The 19,752-nt window shown below is 43.8% G+C and overlaps 1 long non-coding RNA gene across 1 annotated transcript in view; it reads right to left on the bottom strand.

Moving 5' to 3' along the window:
• Window positions 1-1,611: 1,611 nt before the first annotated feature.
• The window catches only part of LOC132250389 (uncharacterized), a 38,701-nt gene continuing 20,560 nt past the window's right edge, over window positions 1,612-19,752 (bottom strand). Inside the window, exon 3 of the long non-coding RNA XR_009462086.1 lies at window positions 1,612-3,747. This is a non-coding gene — a long non-coding RNA (uncharacterized LOC132250389). The remainder of the gene's footprint in view (window positions 3,748-19,752) is intronic.

Below are 19,752 nucleotides of genomic sequence, written 5' to 3'. Positions count from 1 at the left end.
ATAGATATTTACACGGTCCAGTGGGTGGCAAATTGGTTTCACGGTCACACCTAGAGAGTAGTAGTGGATGGGTCAGTATCGACCTGGAAGGATGTGGGTAGTGGGGGCCCACAGGGCTCAGTCCTTGGACCTGTACTCTTCAAAATCTTCATCAGTGACTTAGATGTGGGCGTGAAGTGTACTCTGTCCAAGTTTGTGGATGATACTAAATTGTGGGGTGAAGTGCACACTCCGGAGGGTAGGGAATGATTGCAGGCAGACCTGGACAGGTCAGAAAAGTGGGTAGTACACAATAGGATTCAGTACAACAAGGACAAGTGCAGAGTGCTGCACCTAGGGCAGAAAAATATCCAGCACACCTACTGGCTGGGAAGTGACCCTCTCAGCAGCACAGAAGCAGAAAGGGATCTCAGTGTCATAGTGGACTCCAAAATGAATGTGAGTTGTCAGTGTGACGAAGTCATCAGCAAAGCTAACCGCACTTTATCATGCATCAGCAGATGCATGACAAATAGAACCAAGAAGGTGATACTTCCCCTCTGCAGCAGTGGTCAGACCACAGTTGGAGTAGTGCATCCAGTTTTGGGCACCGTACTTCAAGAAGGATGTTGATAGACTTGAGAGGATCCAGAGGAGGGCCACTCATATGGTTAGGGGCTTACAGGACAAACCCTAAGAGGAGAGACTGAGGGACCTGGACCTCTTTAGCTTTCACAATAGAAGGCTGAGAGGTGATCTTGTGGCCACCTACAAATTCATTAGCGGGGCGCAGCAAGGGATCAGAGATGCTCTGTTCACCAGGGTGCCTCTTGGGGTAACAAGGAACAATGGTCACAGACTGACAAAGAGCAGATTTAGGCTAGATATCAGGAACAAATTATTCATGGTAAGGGTGGCCAAAATTTGGAATGGGCTTCCAAGGGAGGTGGTGCTCTCCCCTACGTTGGGGGTCTTTAAGAGAAGGCTAGACAGGCATCTGGCTGGGGTCATCTGACCCCAGCACTCTTTCCTGCCTAGGCAGGGGGTCAGACTCAATGATCTGTTAAGGTCCCTTCCAACCCTAGCATCTATGAATCTATGAACTAGAGGTCAAGTCATTGATTACTACCCTCTGAACCCAATGCTCCAGCCAGTTTTCTATCCACCTTACAGTCCATTCATCCAGCCCAGACGTCCTTAGCTTGCCTGTGAGAACGTTGTGGGAGACTGTATCAGAACCCTTGCTAATCAAGGTATACCACATCCACTGGTCTCCCCACATCCAGAGAGACAGTCATCTCATAACAGAAGGCAATCAGGTTGGTCAGTTATAAAAAGGTCCAAATCGATTTGAAGCTCTCTGAATCTTCAGAAAAGATTCAGAGAGCTTCGGTGATTTGGGCAGTCCCCACCTACTGCAGCAGGGTGCTGGAGCCAGACTCCATGCCAGTAAGTAGTGGGGTGTGGGAGGTGGGACTCAAGGAGGGGGAAGGGGACCGTGGGGGGACCCCTGCCAGGCCCCATCCCCTACCTGCTCCTCCAGGCCCCCTCCCCCCCTGCCCACTGTCCCACTGTTATCAAATTAACCTAATTGCTTAAATTATAAGTGAGACTTTATAAGGGGAGATAAGGCAAGGTGCCGCATTTATTGATTACATGAGTTAGACATAGAGGTTTGGACACACCATTCATACAAACACACAGAAATCATCATACACATCATTACACACAGGCATACATAAAACAACCATTCATCCACACACACACCAGATAGAGTTACCAGCAATAGTTGCTCAGTATCAGTCCAGGGTGGCCAACTTGGGCTTATTGAGTAGATGCTGATGATTTGAAGATAGCAGATTTGAAGATAACAGCTGGAGCAGGGTGAACAGATGCATCTGTGCTCCGATGAAACAGCAGTAGAGAAAAAGACTCACCCAACTTGGCATTTTCAAAGTGTTCTTTTATAGGGACTGGCATCCTTTGTTTCAGTGCTTTGGAGTTTTTCTATACCCAGCTTCTGTTTTTGAGGTTGTTATTCTTTTGTTTTCAGCTTATCTTAGCTTTGGAGTGTTCTTGCTACCTGTCTGGCAGGATGGGTGCATTCCTTCTCCTCATTATCTTTTTTGTGCCCAAGGCCTAAAAGGGATTCTTCAGCCATTTATTAATTAGTTTACTGACTGATAACTTACATTTGGTGCCTTGTTGCTTACATAAACAGTTAAATTTTCTTCTCCCATCTCTATGCCATTCTCTCACCATTCATCCTTTTACACACACTCATACATAAAGGCTATGCAGAGTTCATTCATTTATGTGAAGTAGAAGTGTTCCCATCTCCTCTCGATGGTTCACTCCTGTGCTGCCTTGGCCTGAGCAGCTGACCTTGCTCACCAGGGAACCTCATGCAGACCCCAGAGGGTACCTCAGTTACCTTCAGTGTGACCCCCAAACTCACCTGCCACAACTTTGGATGGTCCTTCAGTGGAGGGGGGTCCCCTTTGAGGATGTCTCCAGAGTTGTCACACATCCCAGCGGATGTTCACGGGGCTCCAACCTCCCTTACACCCCAGCCATATGCCAACCTTTGAGACGAGCCTCAAGATCTTTTGCGGCTATCCACTGCTGATGTCTTCCCCAGTCCCCATGTCTACTCTTGCAGACAAGCAACCTAGCCTCTGGCCGGACCTGGAGGGTCTGGTGACACTTGGCCTTTGGGCTTGTCTCCTTCAACGCCCTGAGCCTTCTATGGCTGATGCCGTTGGCCCTCACTGCATTCTCATGTGGTTCCTTTCCCATCCTTGCATGAAGTCCCTGCTACCTAAGCCTGGTACCGAGGGCTCCACTAACCTGCTCTCAAAAGGGAACTAAAAATAGATCAACCCAAAAAGAGAAACACAACTGAAACCTTCACCATCATAAAACCCCTTGCCCTGAAATGACCCGATGTGAAACCAAAAAAAATGAAACTAGCAACACGACTACCAGAGAAGTGTGACAAAGGGAGAACAAAAAGAAGAGGAGCACCCACGGGGAGAGTCCCATACTCCCCTAGTCCCTAATGCCCCTAGGCTAGCGCGTCCTCTGGGTCGGGGTCCACGCCTTCACCCCGCCCGGGGTCTCTCTCCTCCCCTCCAAGACCTGCCTCCAGCCTGGAGCCACAGGACCCATTGCCTTTGATGAGAGTTCCCATGCAAGTTTTCGCTGTAGCCGCTGCCGGCCTCTCCGACGGTTCCTTTGATCCCCGCCGGTCTTCTCCAGCACGGGGATCCCTCACAGATCCTGCTGCCGCTGCCTCTGCCAGCCTCCCTGCTGGCTCCTTCGGTCCCTGCTGGTCTTCCCCGACTCGGGGATCTCTTGTGGCTCTGGCTGCTGCCACCACTGCTGGCCTCCCTACCGGCTCCTTCAATCCCCACCGGTCCTCCCCGGCTCGGGGATCTCTTGCTGTTCCAGCTGTCACCACCACCACTGCCGATTGCAGCAGCTGGATGCTCTCCACCCCGTGGTTCCCCGCCACTCCTCCAGCCCTCGACGTCCTTCTTCCTGCGCTCTCGGGGCTGATTTTTATCTTCACCAGGTGGCGTCTCTTCATGACATCACCCAGCCCCAGCTGGAGATAGGCGTGGCTGATAAACTGCCTGGACGGTTTTCCACCGCACGCTTCCTCGCTCCTCCGGACCCCTGTAACAGGTATGGTTTTTTTCTTCTTTTATTTTGGTCTGGGGTTTGCCTCTGAACAAGACTTCCCCTTTGTCTGTTCCTGTGCCCCTGGGACAAGAAGGATACAAAACGGAGTTTTCAAGTTGCTTACAGAACAAGACTAACATGGTTATATTTCACTACTATTACACTCTATGTTAACATCAGCTACATTAGTTCAATTCATGCTACACCAGCCTCCCACCATGGCTGCCCCACTCGTCCCAGCTCCCAGTGCTTTAAAAAAAAAAAGCCCCACTCACCAGGTGCTGCTGGGTGGAGGGGCGATCCCTGCTGCCTCCCACTGCCCCCCCCACTGCCCCACGCTGCATGGGGGGGCTCTGCCACAAGCCCTCTGCCCCCCTTCACTCCCCTGGGGTTTTTTTATTCTTAAAGGGCTGGAGCTGGGGTGGGCGGGGAAGCCATGGGGGGGCTGAGGGATTGGGGGAGGGGGTTGGGGGGCTCATGCAGAGCCCCCCATGCACAATGGGGCAGTGGGGGGCAGCAGGGACCACCCCCCCTGCCCAGCAGTGCCCAGTGCCAGGAGCTGGGGTGGGCAAGGCAGCCATTGCTGGGGCTGGGAGAACAGGCAGGGGATGGGCCTGGCCTGGGTGATTCAGAGATTTGACAGTACCCGAATCTCCAAATCAGATTCGGCCGGATCAATTCAGGACAGTGATTTGAATCACCGAATTGAATCACTGTCCCCTGAATCGTCCAAATCCAAAGCAAATACTAGCCACTTCGCACAGGCCTGTTGACTACATTACAAAATACTGCATAATTTGATATGAGTCTCAGCTTCTGGGCAGGGGTCACTGAAAATTGGAACAATGGAGCTATTATAATAAAAGCACACTAATAGAATGCTCAAACACACGCTACAGTCCAGATCCTATTCCACTTGTTAGGTGTCTACATGTACTTTGTCACCTAAGCATGACTCTATTCCATTCCGTCCAAGTTCCTGAAAATCTATTACTGCATCTACTTTTATAGCATACCACCATCTTACTCTTAAGAATGAGTCACAAAAATTCAGTGTGGAGAAGGACTCACTTACTTTTTTAATGTAACGGTTTTTCAAGGATTCAAGCAGGGAGGAATAGAATCATATTTAGACACCTAAGTCCACTTGCGCATCTAAAAGTTGAAAGAGAATCTGGCCAACAATATGCCTGGCTCTCAACATTATTAGTAATCTCTCGCTCTGGTAAGCAAGAGATTGCAATTGTGAAAAATTATTGTGCTCTGAAAATGTTTTAGACTACAATAGTATCTTGAACCTCAGATAATGATTTCCATATAGGATCTGTCCTGTATACGGAGGCTATTTGCAAGTTTAAAAGTATTACGCCTACTATAAACTGGCTGTTTACTGGTGGTTCAGTGTTCTGATCAAGTTAAATTGCTATGACTTACACATGTGCTTTATTGCGGAGCTGACTAATCAGCTCCTCAGTAAAACATCACCATTCACATATGCACTGGTATTAGGGCACAGTAAATTAATTAACTTTGCCATAGATAGCACTGTCCCTGATAGAACTATCTTATGGCAGAGTAATTAACTGCAATCAAACACTCATGTGGATGTTGACTGCCAAGTGAAAATTGCACTCTGACAGCCCAGCTTACCAGGGACCAAACCCCTGGCTCTTGCCACACCCTCTGCCACCCAACTGTGACCCAGAGCCTGGGACAGACCCCCCAACCCCCATCACCCCTGCAAGCCCTGGGCTGCTCTGCCCAAGCTCTAACTGCTGCAGTCCCAGGCGCACATGTAAATGCTACTCTAAGGAGCAGTTAACTCCAACGCAAACTGCTCCAGAGTTTTATTGCATCACCTTAATAGGACTTGTAGATACACCCAGTGACCAGCACACTTGATTTCACTAAGTGAGCTGAAATGCTGTTATCATTTCCTTAGTGTTAACAGATCTGAAGACTTCAGAATTCCAAGTAATATGAAATGACTTTGACATGGATACAGGAAAATAAAGGTAAATGAAGTATCACTTACAATGGTACAGTTACAATGAGGATTCTGCCTGCTAAGGATTTGCTAGATATCACTGTGTGAAACATAAACGGTGTCGTATCTGTGAACCAAATGACCGATATTCCTTCCTTAATAACATCCTATAACCCTAACAGCCTTCCCTGTATGAGTAAGGCTGCATTTGCTTGTCACAATCACATCCTAGTTTCCTAGTGGATCATCTACCAACATTGACCTCACCCAGATTAATTTCAGCATAATTTAGTACACACCTTGGAAGATTCTGAGTACTCATGGTACAGAATAAAAGACAAATAAAAAAATGTAACCTCCAACTATTTCTGAGAATAGAAAGGCATCCTAAGATAAATGGCTTCAACAAAATGAGAAAGAGACAAGTTACCATATTTAAAATACTGTCTTAGAAACATTAACAATTAATTACAAATATTTATTCTATTTATGGACACCTGCTTGACATCAGCAGAACTGACACACCCCTTCAGTTATTTCCTTATATGATGGCACATTTATTTGACTCTGATGACACAAGGCTTTTCTAATTTCCTGTATAACCACCTCCAGCTCTCCATACATCTCCCATTTTAAATTATGAACAGGCTTCACACATATTTGTAGATGTTTGAAAACAGCAGGAAGAAGTGTTTGATCTTTCTGAAAATGCTTGACCAAAGTTCTTTCAGTCTGAGTACAATATCTCAATATTCTTTGTTTGTGAAGTATCTCTTTTGGCTTATGCCATCCATATGAAAGGACTAGAGTCTTCTGAGAAAGCGTTTGCCATATTATTAACATATGTCCAAACTGCTATAGTATGAGTTCTCCCTTATTAAGAACAACGTCACTTTAAAAATAAAGTAGCAGAAACCATACTGGTACATTTTAGAAGTCAGTGTAAGATGTTATCTTCTAGAATTAGTCCTTAACAATGTCAAGTGTGAAATTTAAATTAATGAGCACTTCACTTATTGAAATGGCTTCAGCACTTTTGCTGCTTTCATTGATTTCTGTTTACTTTGGCAGCCACAAACATGAAGAACATATTTCTAGAAGTGACTAAGCAGACAAATAATATACTAGTATAGATGTACCCAGTGATCAACTATTACACTTAACTCTGAGCCTACACTGAAAAATTAACATAATTGAAGAGATATATTATTTATGAAGTACCATTACACTTCCTGCATCCAGCCAGTGTCACCTTAAAAGTTATTTCCTTCTCACTCTCTCCATGCTAATGACTGGCCTACACTACTTTAACATGCTGGTAAATATGGTGTCAATATTTTTCATAGAATCAATTTAAATGTGAACTAATTTATTCATCATCCACTAAATACAAGCTAGGCCACAGATAGTGCTATAATTAACCTTTAAGGCATTTTAGACTGGCTAAAAGAATTAACTGTACTCAGCCCTTGCAAGGTTGAGGAGCAAATAAGAAACCTTCCCTCATCACTACTTTATGTTTCTTAATCAGGGTATAGTAGCTCTTAGGTCCCTTTCTAGCACTCCTAGAGTGCTAACCAACCCAAAAGAGAGACGGGGAGAGTTGGTCAGAAGGAAAGGCCATATTTCCAGCCCCCAGGGATGGAAATATCGTAACTTGTCTCTTTCTCCCTTTGTTGAAGCCATTTATCTTAGGATGCCTTTCTATTCTCAAAAATAGGTGGAGGTTGCATTTTTTTCATTTATCTTTTATTCTATACCATGAGTACTCAGAATCTTCCAAGTGTGCCAGAAACCTCTCAGAATAAATGGTCAACTGGATAAGAGATTTGCAGTAACATAACAAACAATGGGCAACTGGTGTGCCAGCCCTGGGCATCTACTTTGAGTGGGTCTGGAAGAGAGTAAACAATAGTTTTTTAAGAAGTGATACACTCATTGTATGCAAGCAGCATCTATACATGGAAATGCTCTGGGTTCTTAACTCCTAGCCCCTGCTCCACAATGGAACTGGGAGTGTTCATCAAGTATACTTTGGGCTCCTGAAAATTGAGTCTTTAAAAAAAATGATAGAGATATTGTAATGATTAGGGGAGTCTGTCTACAAACAGTTCATAAAATAATAGAGAAGTACAGCTGGAAAGGACCTTGAGAGGTCATTCAGTCCAACCCCCTGCCTGAGGCAGGAGCATCCCTATCCAAACCATCTTGTACAAATCCACTGTCTAACCCATTAGCAAAACTAGACAATTAACCCTGACAAAATCCACAAGACATAACATCCTAATCTGCCACACATAAAGCAAGGGAACCACGGTCGCCAGTGTCCTGCTGCTCCAAGGTTGTTAAAATATGTTCAAAAGAGCTAAGGAAGAGGGCTATGCCCCCCCGCCCCGAGGTAGGCAAAAATCCCCACAGTCCATACTAATAAGACCAAGGAGTAAAATTCTTTCCAGACCCCAAATATGACAATCAGTCTGACCCTGAATGGAGGGGCAAGACCCTCTAGCCAGGAACCTCAAGGTTTAAGTCCCAGCACACCCCAGTCACAGTTTATTACTTTTCCTTGGAAACTATCTAGCTCAGACTGCAAACACTATTTGGAATGTGGAACTAGTATCTTTTCCCCCATATTGCAATAATCCCATAGGAAGCAACAGAAAAAAAGAAAAATCACCTAGCACAGGGCTCAGCTGTGAAATGCCACTGTGAAGGGATACCACAGAAGCCTACTCACACCAAGAGAGGCAGAAGGCACATGGGCTCCTTTGATGAGACCCAAACACAGCAGTCTGATGAGTGTTCAGCTGAGAAAAGTGTGTGACAGATGTGGATAAGGAAGGTCTTATCCTCCATCTGTTTTCTTATTTTGCTTTCTTTTATGCCCACTAAAAGAGGCCATTAAAGTCTATAAAAGTTATTCAAGGGACTTCAACAAGAGAAGGCTCAGGTCCAGAGGTGTTCACCTAATTTTAGTTAGGAATAATGAGGCTATTTCACCTCAACAATTAGCCATCAATCCTTTCCTTCTTAATGGTATCTATCCTAGAAAGATATCAGAACTGCTAAGTATTGATCTATCTTCTTGAACTACAAGAGCTTAGCTCCAGCCAAAAATCATGCAAAAAAATAGTTACGTAAGGGCCAGTCCTTCCATTCTAACAAATGTCAGGATGGAGAGCATTCACAGAGATCCCATGTCAACATTTCTAGCACCTGAAAATGGGTTGGTCGATTTTGGATGAAGAGCATCCTAGGCTTAAAAAGACTCTTCTGATAAGCAAATATTTTGTTTTATGGAAAAGAGCACGTTTCACCAAATATTTGGTATTTATAAAAATGCTGAGTGAGCAAGCTGTAACCCAGATATCACCGATGCTTCATTCGAAATCTATATACTCACATTTAACTTTGTGGTACAATACATATCTACCTAAACCGTTAATATCCTTAAGTTGTTTGAGAAGCAGTATTATCTAAATTGAAAAGGTATTCTTTATCCAGAAGGAAAGAGACTTTTACAGGGGAAGTTATACTGGCATATTGACAGTGGTATAATTATATTGGTATAGATACTCCAGTAAATTACTCTATGTAGAAAAACCCTTAGTGTGCATTTCAGAACCAAAATGAAAACATTTCCAGCAAGCACTATTAATATGTCTCTTTGCCCAGTGGTCTTGTTCCCTCTCTTGTCACAGCTATGATGTGTGTGTGTGTTTCTCCTTAATTAGGAAAAAGAAAGGATTGTTCCTTTCTCATGCCTCTTGCCCACAAGTATTCATATTCCTGGCACAGTTTATATCATAGGTGAAAGAAGTCTTGTACATCTCCTGGTTAAAATACTGATTGTGCATCACTGACTATGACTCAAACAAAACTGATATATCTGCTGGATGAAATAAAAGGACCTTTTATTTCTTCAAAAGAATCCCAGAAACACAAATTTCAGGGAAAGCTTGGCTCTAGATCAGACTTTGTTGCTCAAGTTTGTTTGTTTGCTGTCTATATCGCAGCCACCTATGTGATAGGATACAATAGAAATTCTGCACTAGCAGAGCTACACAACAGCTAATAGGAAATGAAGAATGCTTTGTCAGAAACTGCAGGTGTGAAAAGTTGGTAGGCTGAATATAACTGTTCAAGCTGAAATGTGGCAACAGTTTGGAGGCTGACATTTCTTAGAACACAGTTTTAGGATGTAATTTTGCATCTCATAATTGGAAACATTTTGGAAAAAAGGCCAATTATTAAAGTTTGTGATCAGCACAATTCAAGTTTACTGGGTATCAGTCCAGTTTTTTAGTTACCTTTAGTTATTTCTTTATGGATTTTCTATGGCAGTGCTGAAAACACTTACTTCAAATCTAGAATAAATGTAAGTAAACCAAATATGTGGCTTAATGAACAAAGCTTATCCCAGAAAAAATAAAACAACGCATATTTAATAAACCAACAAACACATTCTAATGAGCCATAGCCATGACTTCAGAAGTTTGCCCAAAAAAACCAATATTCATCTGTGTCTATAGATTGGTTTGAGGGAAAAAAATTTCAAATATGGAAAAGGCCATTCCCTTTGTTATATCATATAAAGGAAAATGGCACATGAAATAATGATGTACAGAACATATAGGTTGGATATGTAAAATGTAATTCTGTATTAATAGGGGGTCAGACTTGAGTTTGAATCCTAAAATGTGCTTGGTTTCATGCTGCATAGCAACAGCATCCACAGGAAAAAGGATAGAAAGGGACGGAACTTTCCAAACATATTGTACTTACCCTGACAATTGATAATAAGGCCACATGTGTTGCTCAAAATGCTGTTGCTGTTACCATAACCCCTGCTGCTACTACCAGTGCTCAAACTTGGATTATTTGTCAGAGGCACAAATGAAGTCATGACATGGAGAAATCAGTATAATCTCAAACTGACACCAGCTCCAACCATCCATATTATAAAGCTACCCTTAAAAAATTACATATTACTAGAACTGAACTGTGTAATTGTATATCAGTAACTTGAGTCTTAAAGGTGAGTAAAAATAATAATAATAAAAAAGAAAAGAACCTGGAATAAGATTTGGTATCATGCAATGTCATTGTCATAGGTTAGAGAGACACTCAGGCTTAAAGGTAGGCTTTTCTTTTACAACCTATAGAAAAGCTTTTTAAGTGAAGAAGCAAGAGAACAAAAAAGGAAACAAATAAGGGCCTGATGTAAAAGGAAACATAGGACTGACTACTGCTGAAGTGTGGGTGCGTGTGGAATCAGGCATGGCCCTTCGTATGGAATACAGCTGCACCTAGGCAGTAGGAAAGAAGGACTTTGGAAAGAAGAGTTTGTGGTTCCTATTAAGAGGAGTGATACCAGTTGGTGTGGTACAATTAAACAATCACCTCTTTTAAACTGAAATGGGAAAATTAGTTTTTCATCAGAGTTTTGGATTGTATTGTTATTTTAATGAACCATTCATGTGTAATCCGTCTGCCAGAACCTCTTCCATTTCTCCAGTTGTAGCCTGTTAGACACCTCTTGGGGTTTGGTGACCCTATGATAAGCATAAGCTTAAACATAAGAGTTTAGAGAGCACTAAGCAGATGGCACTGAAGTAGAGACACTTGGCATTCTCTACCTTGCACCATCAAATTTAACAATCTGAGTTTCATAGAAATATAGGGAATAGATATTGCAACTGCTTAAAGTTTGGAGGATTATTTTGTACTAAAAATATATTACTACAGCATTATCTCCTCTCTTTCATATTGTTACTGATTAGGAAATATCTACATTGATTGCCTGTCATTAAAGAATTGTTTTGCCCCACACAATGCAGTGGTTTGCATATTTGCTGATGTTTCCCCAAAAGCACTGGGGGAATGAATCATTACTGAAACAATTTACTTTCAGTTAGTGCATGAATGCCTTCCCATGATGCTTTGATGCTTTGTTTGTCCTCCTATAAAAATTATTTATGACCCAAGTGTGATCTTTTAAATCAGAATACTTATTTGGAAATCAAAGCTTCAGCATGCTAATGCAAGTAGAAGCCCTGACTAATTTTTCAAAGCCATGTTGAATATTCAAAAGCTGGAACTGAAGGAAAGGAGTTAACATTAATTAATATTTGAAGCAGTAAAATAAAAGCAACAGTGAAGCTAATTTTGCAGGACAATTAATCATGAGTCTTGCTAATTACACATGGGATTTTGCAAATGATTTTTTTCTCAGGTAGCAGAGTAAAAATGATAATCCGCTACCCATCAAAATCATTGGCTTCTCACCAATGTCCCCAGCAAGAGCAATTAGTGGGAACAGCAGAGCCCTAGTAATTGCATGTCAAGAGAGGAGAATGTTAGAATTTTAATTGCTCCAAATAAAGACCACTTGCTCATACATACACCTGACTGTCCAAAACAAGCTTGCAAGCCAGAGCAAGTATGTAACCACTTCCAGGTGTCTGCATAAAAATAACTCCGTGGGAGCAGCACTCTCTAAGCAACACATGCAGTTTCTGGAAGAAAATATCAATATGCACTTACATTCTGAACTGCAGTGTCATCACTTGACTATAAGAACTGCAAAAAAAATATCGCCCACTTGGGAAAAATGTGCATATTCTTTATATTTTCCAAATATTTATTGCTGACATTTTTGAAGAACTTTAACTATCTTCAGGGTGCCAAGGGCTTCAAATTTACTGAATTTTAGGATCACCAATAAAATGTTTTTAACAAGACATCTCAAGAGGGCATAAAATAAAAAATTACCATATTCATGAGAGCAAGCCTGTAAGATTGCAATGCTATAAACGGGATGTCTATAATTTGCTGGTGGTTTTCTTAATTAAAAAAAAAAAAAAACAGTAATTAGAAACTCCAGTACCATTTTTGCACTTTATTCCAAACACTTTAAATGCTGCCATTATTTTTTTGTTTAATATATGTACACATGGATGCACACAATTGCAAATGATCAATAATATTTAACTGTGTGACTAAGACCTAAATGATGATGGATACATTTAAATATTGCTTTCCAAGAAAGTATTACTCCACTGGTCATGTAGTAACTTAAAACATTTTTAGTTTAATATAAGATAGCTACTTTTTTGCTTCCCCCTCCCCCTCTCCAAGTTTCAAACATGTATCATTTACTCTCATTTTTAAACAAAATGACTGAATTGCCTTCCAAATACCAGTTGTTCCTATTGTCTTTCCTTCCATTTCTAAGTACACCATATTGAGGTGCTAAACCGTGTACTTCCTGCTATTAGCTTTGTTTGGGCATTAAGCTGAGAGCAGTAACCTTAACTTGCCTAAATATATTCTTTGCATGTTCAAAATCAGTGTACACTGTTTATTACACCATGACTACTTGAAAGAAAAAAGCAGGTCATCCAGAGTTCTGCTTCCTTTCCTGAATTACCAGCAGATCACAGGTGTTTATCAGACTCCCGGAGGTGATTCAGGTAATAAACACTAGGATGGCAGTTTAAATGGCTAGAAGCTTTTCCATTGAACACAGTCCTTACAGTCCTATCATTTTGCATATATTGCTCACAAATGGCAAATTATTTATGCAACCTCCTTAAGTGGTTCCTTATGGTTTTTATTTTATTTTTCCAAAGCAGAAACCTTTTGAAGATGTGTGTTCTCATGACAAGGCAAACTATAATTTCATCCATAAGTCTGACTCATTTCTTAAAGCTTACCATGGATGCATATTGCCTGTGACCTTATTGTGCCCTCCTGCTCCATTCAAATGTTTTTCCTATGAAAGCATTGGCATGTTAATATAAGTTACTTTGCTGTAATTATTTGAAAAAGGACAACATGAATATACAGTATGCCAGTTTTTCAAGAATGTCTTTACAGAAATAGGAAGGCAAGGCATGAAGCTTGAACCTTTGTTGAACATTAAAGTCATTATGTCTGATGTGGCTTTAGAAGGATCTGACATGAATTATAAGATGATTTTTCCGAACAGAAATATTTATTTAAGACAACTGTGGGGGAAATGCTACTATCAAGGCTAAGCAGATGATTCTGTAGTGTGAAGAAACAGCAATTTCTGAATCTAAAATTTTAAAATGCATTTACACAAACTTCTGGTGTTATACAAGTTACTGATCTGAAAATGCTCCTTGCATGCCCACGTTTTTACCTTGACTTTGCTTTACAGAGCTGCTGATGAAGGGGATGTCAAACTTTATCTGAGGGTGTTTTATGCAAAGTAGGGCTGTGCGAAGCTTCAGCTGGTGATTCGATTCAAAGGAGATTCCACCTGATCCGGTGGCAGAATCTCCAAATCTGAATCGAATCAAGGGACCAATTTAAAGGTCCGAATCGATTCAAAGCTCTCTGAATCTTCGGAAAAGCTGGACTCAGAGCTGGTAAGTACTAAGGGTGGGGGAGGGGAGGGGATGGGGGAGGGGGCCATGGGGAGATCCCTGCCAGCCCCCATTCCCTGCCTGCTCCCCCAGCTCCCTCGACCCCCACCCACTCCCCCAACCCCCCCCATGGCTGCCCCCACCTGCCCCACTTCCCAGTGCTTAAAAAAAAAAAGCCCCAGTGCTCACCAGGTGCTGCCCAGGGGGGGCAATCCCCACTGCCCCCAACTGCTCCATGCTGCATGGGGGCTCTGCCACGAGCCCCCCGACCCCCCCCCCCCACTCCCTCAGCCCCCGCACAGGTGGTCTGCCCAGGCCAGCTCTGGCCCTTTAAGGAAAAAAAAAAGAGAAAAGCCCCAGGACTCACCACTTCTGCAGTGGCCTTGGGGCTTTGGGAGCTTGTGCAGAGCCCCCCATGTGGCACGGGGCAGCGGGGATTGCTCCCCGCGGGGAGGAGCGGAGAGTCGGGGGGGGGAGGTCAGGTTTTTTTTTTCTTTAAAGGGCCAGAGCTGCAGCGGGTGGGGCAGCTATGGGGAGGGGCTGGGGGAATAAGTGGGAGGGTTGGAGGGGCTCATGCAGATCCCCCCCCATGCAGCATGGGTCAGTGGGGGGCAGCAGGGATTGCCCCCTGCCCAGTAGCACCCACTGAGTCAGGGCTTTTTTTTTCCAAAGAGCTGAGAGCTGGGGTGGGTGCGGCAGCCATTGCTGGGCTGGGACAGTGGGTAGGGGATGGTCCTGGCTGATTCAGAGATTTGGCAGCAGCTGAATCTCCAAATCAGATTTGGCTGAATTGAATTGCGACGGTGATTCAAATCACTTAATTGAATTGCTGTCCCTGGAATCAGCCGAATCCAAAGTGAATGCTAGCCACTTCGTACAGGCAGTGAGCTACTGGGAAGGGACAACCTCCACTTCTCTCTGCTGTGGAGGAGGCTCTTCTCAGCCAGACTGGCTGACCTGCTCCATCGAGCTTTAACCTAAGCCTGCCGGGGGATGGGGGGACTACTGCCACTGTTGGCCCACTGAGCAACCCTTGCAAAGCTAGCAGGCCAAGGCACTTAATGGAACCCACCCCCTGCCGCAGCCCTGGAATGAACTGTAGGCAGGGCAAGGGCCCCCAAGGGGACACTTGTGTGCCTATACATAAATGCCATGAGCTTGGAGAATAAACAGGAGGAACTTGTCCTCCTGCTAAACACAAATAATCATGATGTCATAGGGATAATGGAGACCTGGTGGAACTCCATCCATGACTGGGCCACGGATATAGACTGCTATACCCTGTATAGGAGAGAGAGAGAGTTACACCCTGGCCCCTTTTATCCACTCTATGTCAAGGAAAGCTACGCATCCCTGCAAGGCAACATTGGCACCCAAGGTGAACGACTTGAGACCCTCTGGGTTAAAATCCATGGGGAACACAGTGCAGGGGACACTATGGTGGGAGTCTACTACAGACCCCCTAACCAGGATCAAGACCTTGACCAGGAGTTTGCCAGGGAATTGGCTGAGGCTGCATGCTCCTAGTGCATGGTTGTCACGGGAGACTTCAACTACCCAGACATCTCATGGGAAGAGCGCTTGGCCAAATCTGAGCGGTCGCAAAGCTTTCTCTCATGCATGAACGAGCTCTATTTGATGCAGGAAGTCTACGAGCCGACAAGAGGTAAAGCGCTGCTCAACCTGGTACTGGCAACTGGGAATGACCTAATCAGTGACCTAATGATTGAAGGGAAGCTGAGTGACAGTGACCATGAGCTGATCACCTTCACTATCCACCGTTAAGTTGGCAAGTCAGTCAGTAATACAGAAGTCCTTGACTTCAGGAAAGCTGACTTTGACAAGCTAAGGAGGCTTGTCATTGAGGCCCTCAAGGGCCACAACCCAAAGGGGAGGGGAGTCCAGGACAAGTGGTTGCTCCTCAAGGGAGCAATCCTGGATGCACAAGCAAAGTCTATCCCGTCTCGGAGGAAAGGCAGCAAAAGGGCACAACAGCCTCCTTGGCTCTCTAGGGAACTAGCGGACCTCCTGCATCTTAAAAGAAAGACCTACAAAAGATGGAGGACTGCACTCACCACCAAGAAGGAATACTCTGCACTACTCCGGACCTGCAGAGAGTGAACCAGGACAGCCAAGGCTGTGACAGAACTCCAGTTAGCTATACATATCAAGGACAATAAAAAGTCCTTTTTTAGATATGTGGGGAGCTGGAGGAAAAGCAAGGGCAACATTGGTCCCCTGCTAAATCAGACGGGACAGCTGATGCCCAGGAAAAAGCAAACTTGCTAGATAGGTACTTTGCATCAGTTTTCCACCAGTCCCATGGGATACCCCTGCCCACTACAGGACAGGGAGGCATGGGTGGGGGAGATTCCTTACCCTTCATCAATGCTGACCTCGTGAAGGAACACCTTGAGAGGCTGGATACCTTCAAGTCAGCCTGTCCTGATGGTTTACACCCGAGCGTACTCAAGGGGCTGGCGAGCATCATAGCTCAGCCCCTGGCATGGATCTTCGAGAACTCCTGGCACTCTGGTGAAGTGCCCGATGACTGGAAGAAGGCCAATGTGGTGCCTGTCTTCAAGAAAGGGAGGAAAGTGGATCCGGCAAACCACAGGCCCATCAGCCTGACCTCTATCCTGGGGAAGGTCTTGGAAAAGATTGTCAAAGAGGCCATTCTTAACACGCTGGCTGATGGTGACATCCTGAGGGATAGCCAGCACAGGTGTGTTGCAGGTAGGTCTTGCTTGACCAATCTCATTTCCTTTTACGACCAAGTGACCTATCACCTGGACAACGGGGAAGAGATTGATGTCATATATCCTGACTTCAAAAAAGCCTTCCATCTGGTATCCCATGATCACCTCTTGGCAAAACTGGCAAACTGTGGCCTCAGTCTCACCACAATCTGCTGGCTGGGGAATTGGCTCTGCGGTAGGATCCAGAGGGTGGTAGTGGACAGAAGTCAATTGTCGTGGTGTGCTGTGACTAGTGTGGTCTCTCAAGGCTCAGTCCTAGGGCATGTACTATTAAGCATCTTCATTAATGATGTAGACATTGGTGTCAGAAGCGGACTGGCTAAGTTCGATGACACCAAACTCTGGGGTAAAGCATCCACACCTGAGGACAGGAGGGTGATCCAGGCAGACCTTGACAGGCTCAGGAAATGGGCGGACGAGAACCTGATGGTGTTTAACACCGAAAAATGCAAGGTTCTCCACCTTGGGAGAAAAAACCTGCAGCATGCTTATAGGCTTGGCAGTGCTACGCTGGTTAGCACTACAGACAAATGGGACTTGGGGGTCATGACTGACCACAAGATGAACATGAGCCTTCAATGTGATGCTGCAGCTAGTAAAGCGAGCAAAACGCTGGCTCGCATCCATAGATGCTTCTCAAGCAAATCCCAGGACATCATTCTCCCACTGTACTTGGCCTTGGTGAGGCCACAGCTGGAGTACTGTGTCCAGTTTTGGGGTCCACAATTCAAAAAGGATATGGAGAAGCTTGAGAGAGTGCAGAGGAGAGCCATGCGCATGATCAGAGGTCAGGAAACAGACCTTATGATGAGAGACTGAGCGCTATGGGACTCTTCAGCCTGGAAAAGCACAGGGTCAGGGATGATCTGCAAAGCCACCTATAAATTTATCAGGGGTGTTCACCAGGATCTGGGGGAACATCTGTTCACCAGAGCACCCCAAGGGATGACAAGGTCAAACGGTCACAAACTCTTCTGTAACTGTTTCAGGCTGGACATAAGAAAGAACTTCTTTACTTTCCAAGCCTCCAAGGTTTGGAAGAGACTACCACCAGAGGTAGTTCAAGCACCTACTTTGAACACGTTCAAGAGACATTTGGATGTTTATCTTGCTGGGATCCTATGATCCCTGCTGACTTCCTGCCCACGGGGCAGGGGGCTGGACTCGATGATCCTCTGGGGTCCCTCTTAGCCCAAATGTCTATGAAATCTATAAGCCTAATGCAAAGCTTTTCACATGGGTCAACTCCCTTCCCATTCACAAGCATGCAGACCACCATTGCACTATCTGCAATGATATAACAGTTCTGTTGCACCCACTGAGCAATATAAAAAAGTAGTATTAGTAGAATAATTGCAATTTAACATCTGGAAATAACAAGGAAAGCTAATACCATCATGGACAGTCAGCTTGCCATGAACCACCAACTCACAAAATTTCAGTGCTACCTTATGAATTATTGCCTGTCCTATGAGGCAATAAATGCATCCAACTCCCATGAGACTCACAGGTAGCTAAGGGTGCTTACGCAGGACACTCCATACCTTTCAGGGTTAGATTTTATTAGGTATTTGTGTACGAGTAGTACCTGAATTCACAATGAAGATGATGGCTCCATTGTGCTAAGAGCTGTACGTATACCTAATACATGCAAAATCCCTGTCTAAAGTATTCTAAGGAGATGACAGACAAAGGAAGTATGATTGTGTCAATTTTACAGATATGAAATGGAAGTGCAAAGATATTAGATACATAGTAAATCTATCTCAGAGCCAAGAATTGACCCATATCTCTTGAGCACCAGGCCAGTGCTTTAACCCAGAAGACAGTCCTTCCTATGTGTTCAAACTCATTAAATGAATACATCATTTTATATCCATGTTCTCCAAATCCAGTGAAAAGTAGCTCAAAAGGAAACCATGTTAGATACTGTGAGACCTTGACAAGCATTGTATGACCCAGTGGGTGCATCTACACAAGATGCTAGGTCACTGTAGCAATTGCTACAGTGACATAACAGCTGTAAGCACTAACCATGATGCCACTGCTACTGTGTAGTAGCAACAAGCTACTGCATAGAAGGGTTGAAAATGACCTGTGCAATGCTGGGACCTCACAGTACTGGTGGGTACTTCACAGTACTTGCTTTAACTAATTAATAAAGCATTTAGTAATTGATTTAGCAAGTACTAAATGACTGTACAGTACCCACCAGTAATTATATTGGTATAGGACTTGCTTTAGCTTTAACTCTGCAGTCAGAGGCACGTGTAGATGCATCTAGTATGTAATTCAAGTTCTGATTGATCTTTGTCCTTTTAATTCTGCCTACTACTTGTCTAGAATTTAGGTTTTCTATTTCTGTAGATATTTTTGGTGCCATTTCAAACTGTCATTGTAGTAAATCTGATATTATCTCCCAGAGTATGAAAAACGGTTTTTGGGACCCTAGCCAATATGTGCAAGTAAAAGAAAGCATGGCAGGGAACACTAATGGTTTGGGAGTAGTTTAGAAAGATTTTCAATAGTTCCGGTTTCATAATTCCAGACACTTTGGAGGGTAATAATTTTCAGACAAAGGAAAAATGGCTAAGCACATCAGATCTGTGTTAAAAAAGGAGAAACATCATTTTAAATGAATTCATATTGCAGGAATGTCCCATGAGGTGGAACTGGGAGAACTCCAAATGACAGATTTAACCAGGAAACTTGTCTATTTCCAATTCTTTCTTTTCAAAGAAAAATAACAAGAATCTAGTAACTCCACTAGGCTGCAACCTAATGAAAGTCTATGAAAAAATAAGAGAGAGAGGAAATGATTAAAGAACATGTTCTAGATGAAAAGGAAAGGATGCATTTTGAGAAACTCCACAAGCCAAATTCAACCCTGGTAAAACTTCAGTAATTTCAAAAGAATTACACCAGGCAAGATTCTTCCCACCTG

The sequence above is a fragment of the Alligator mississippiensis genome, chromosome 4, assembly GCF_030867095.1.
Source record: "Alligator mississippiensis isolate rAllMis1 chromosome 4, rAllMis1, whole genome shotgun sequence".
Taxonomy (NCBI): domain Eukaryota; kingdom Metazoa; phylum Chordata; order Crocodylia; family Alligatoridae; genus Alligator; species Alligator mississippiensis.
The sequence above is the reverse complement of the archived record's forward strand: the minus strand, read 5'-3'. Positions and strand labels throughout refer to the sequence as shown.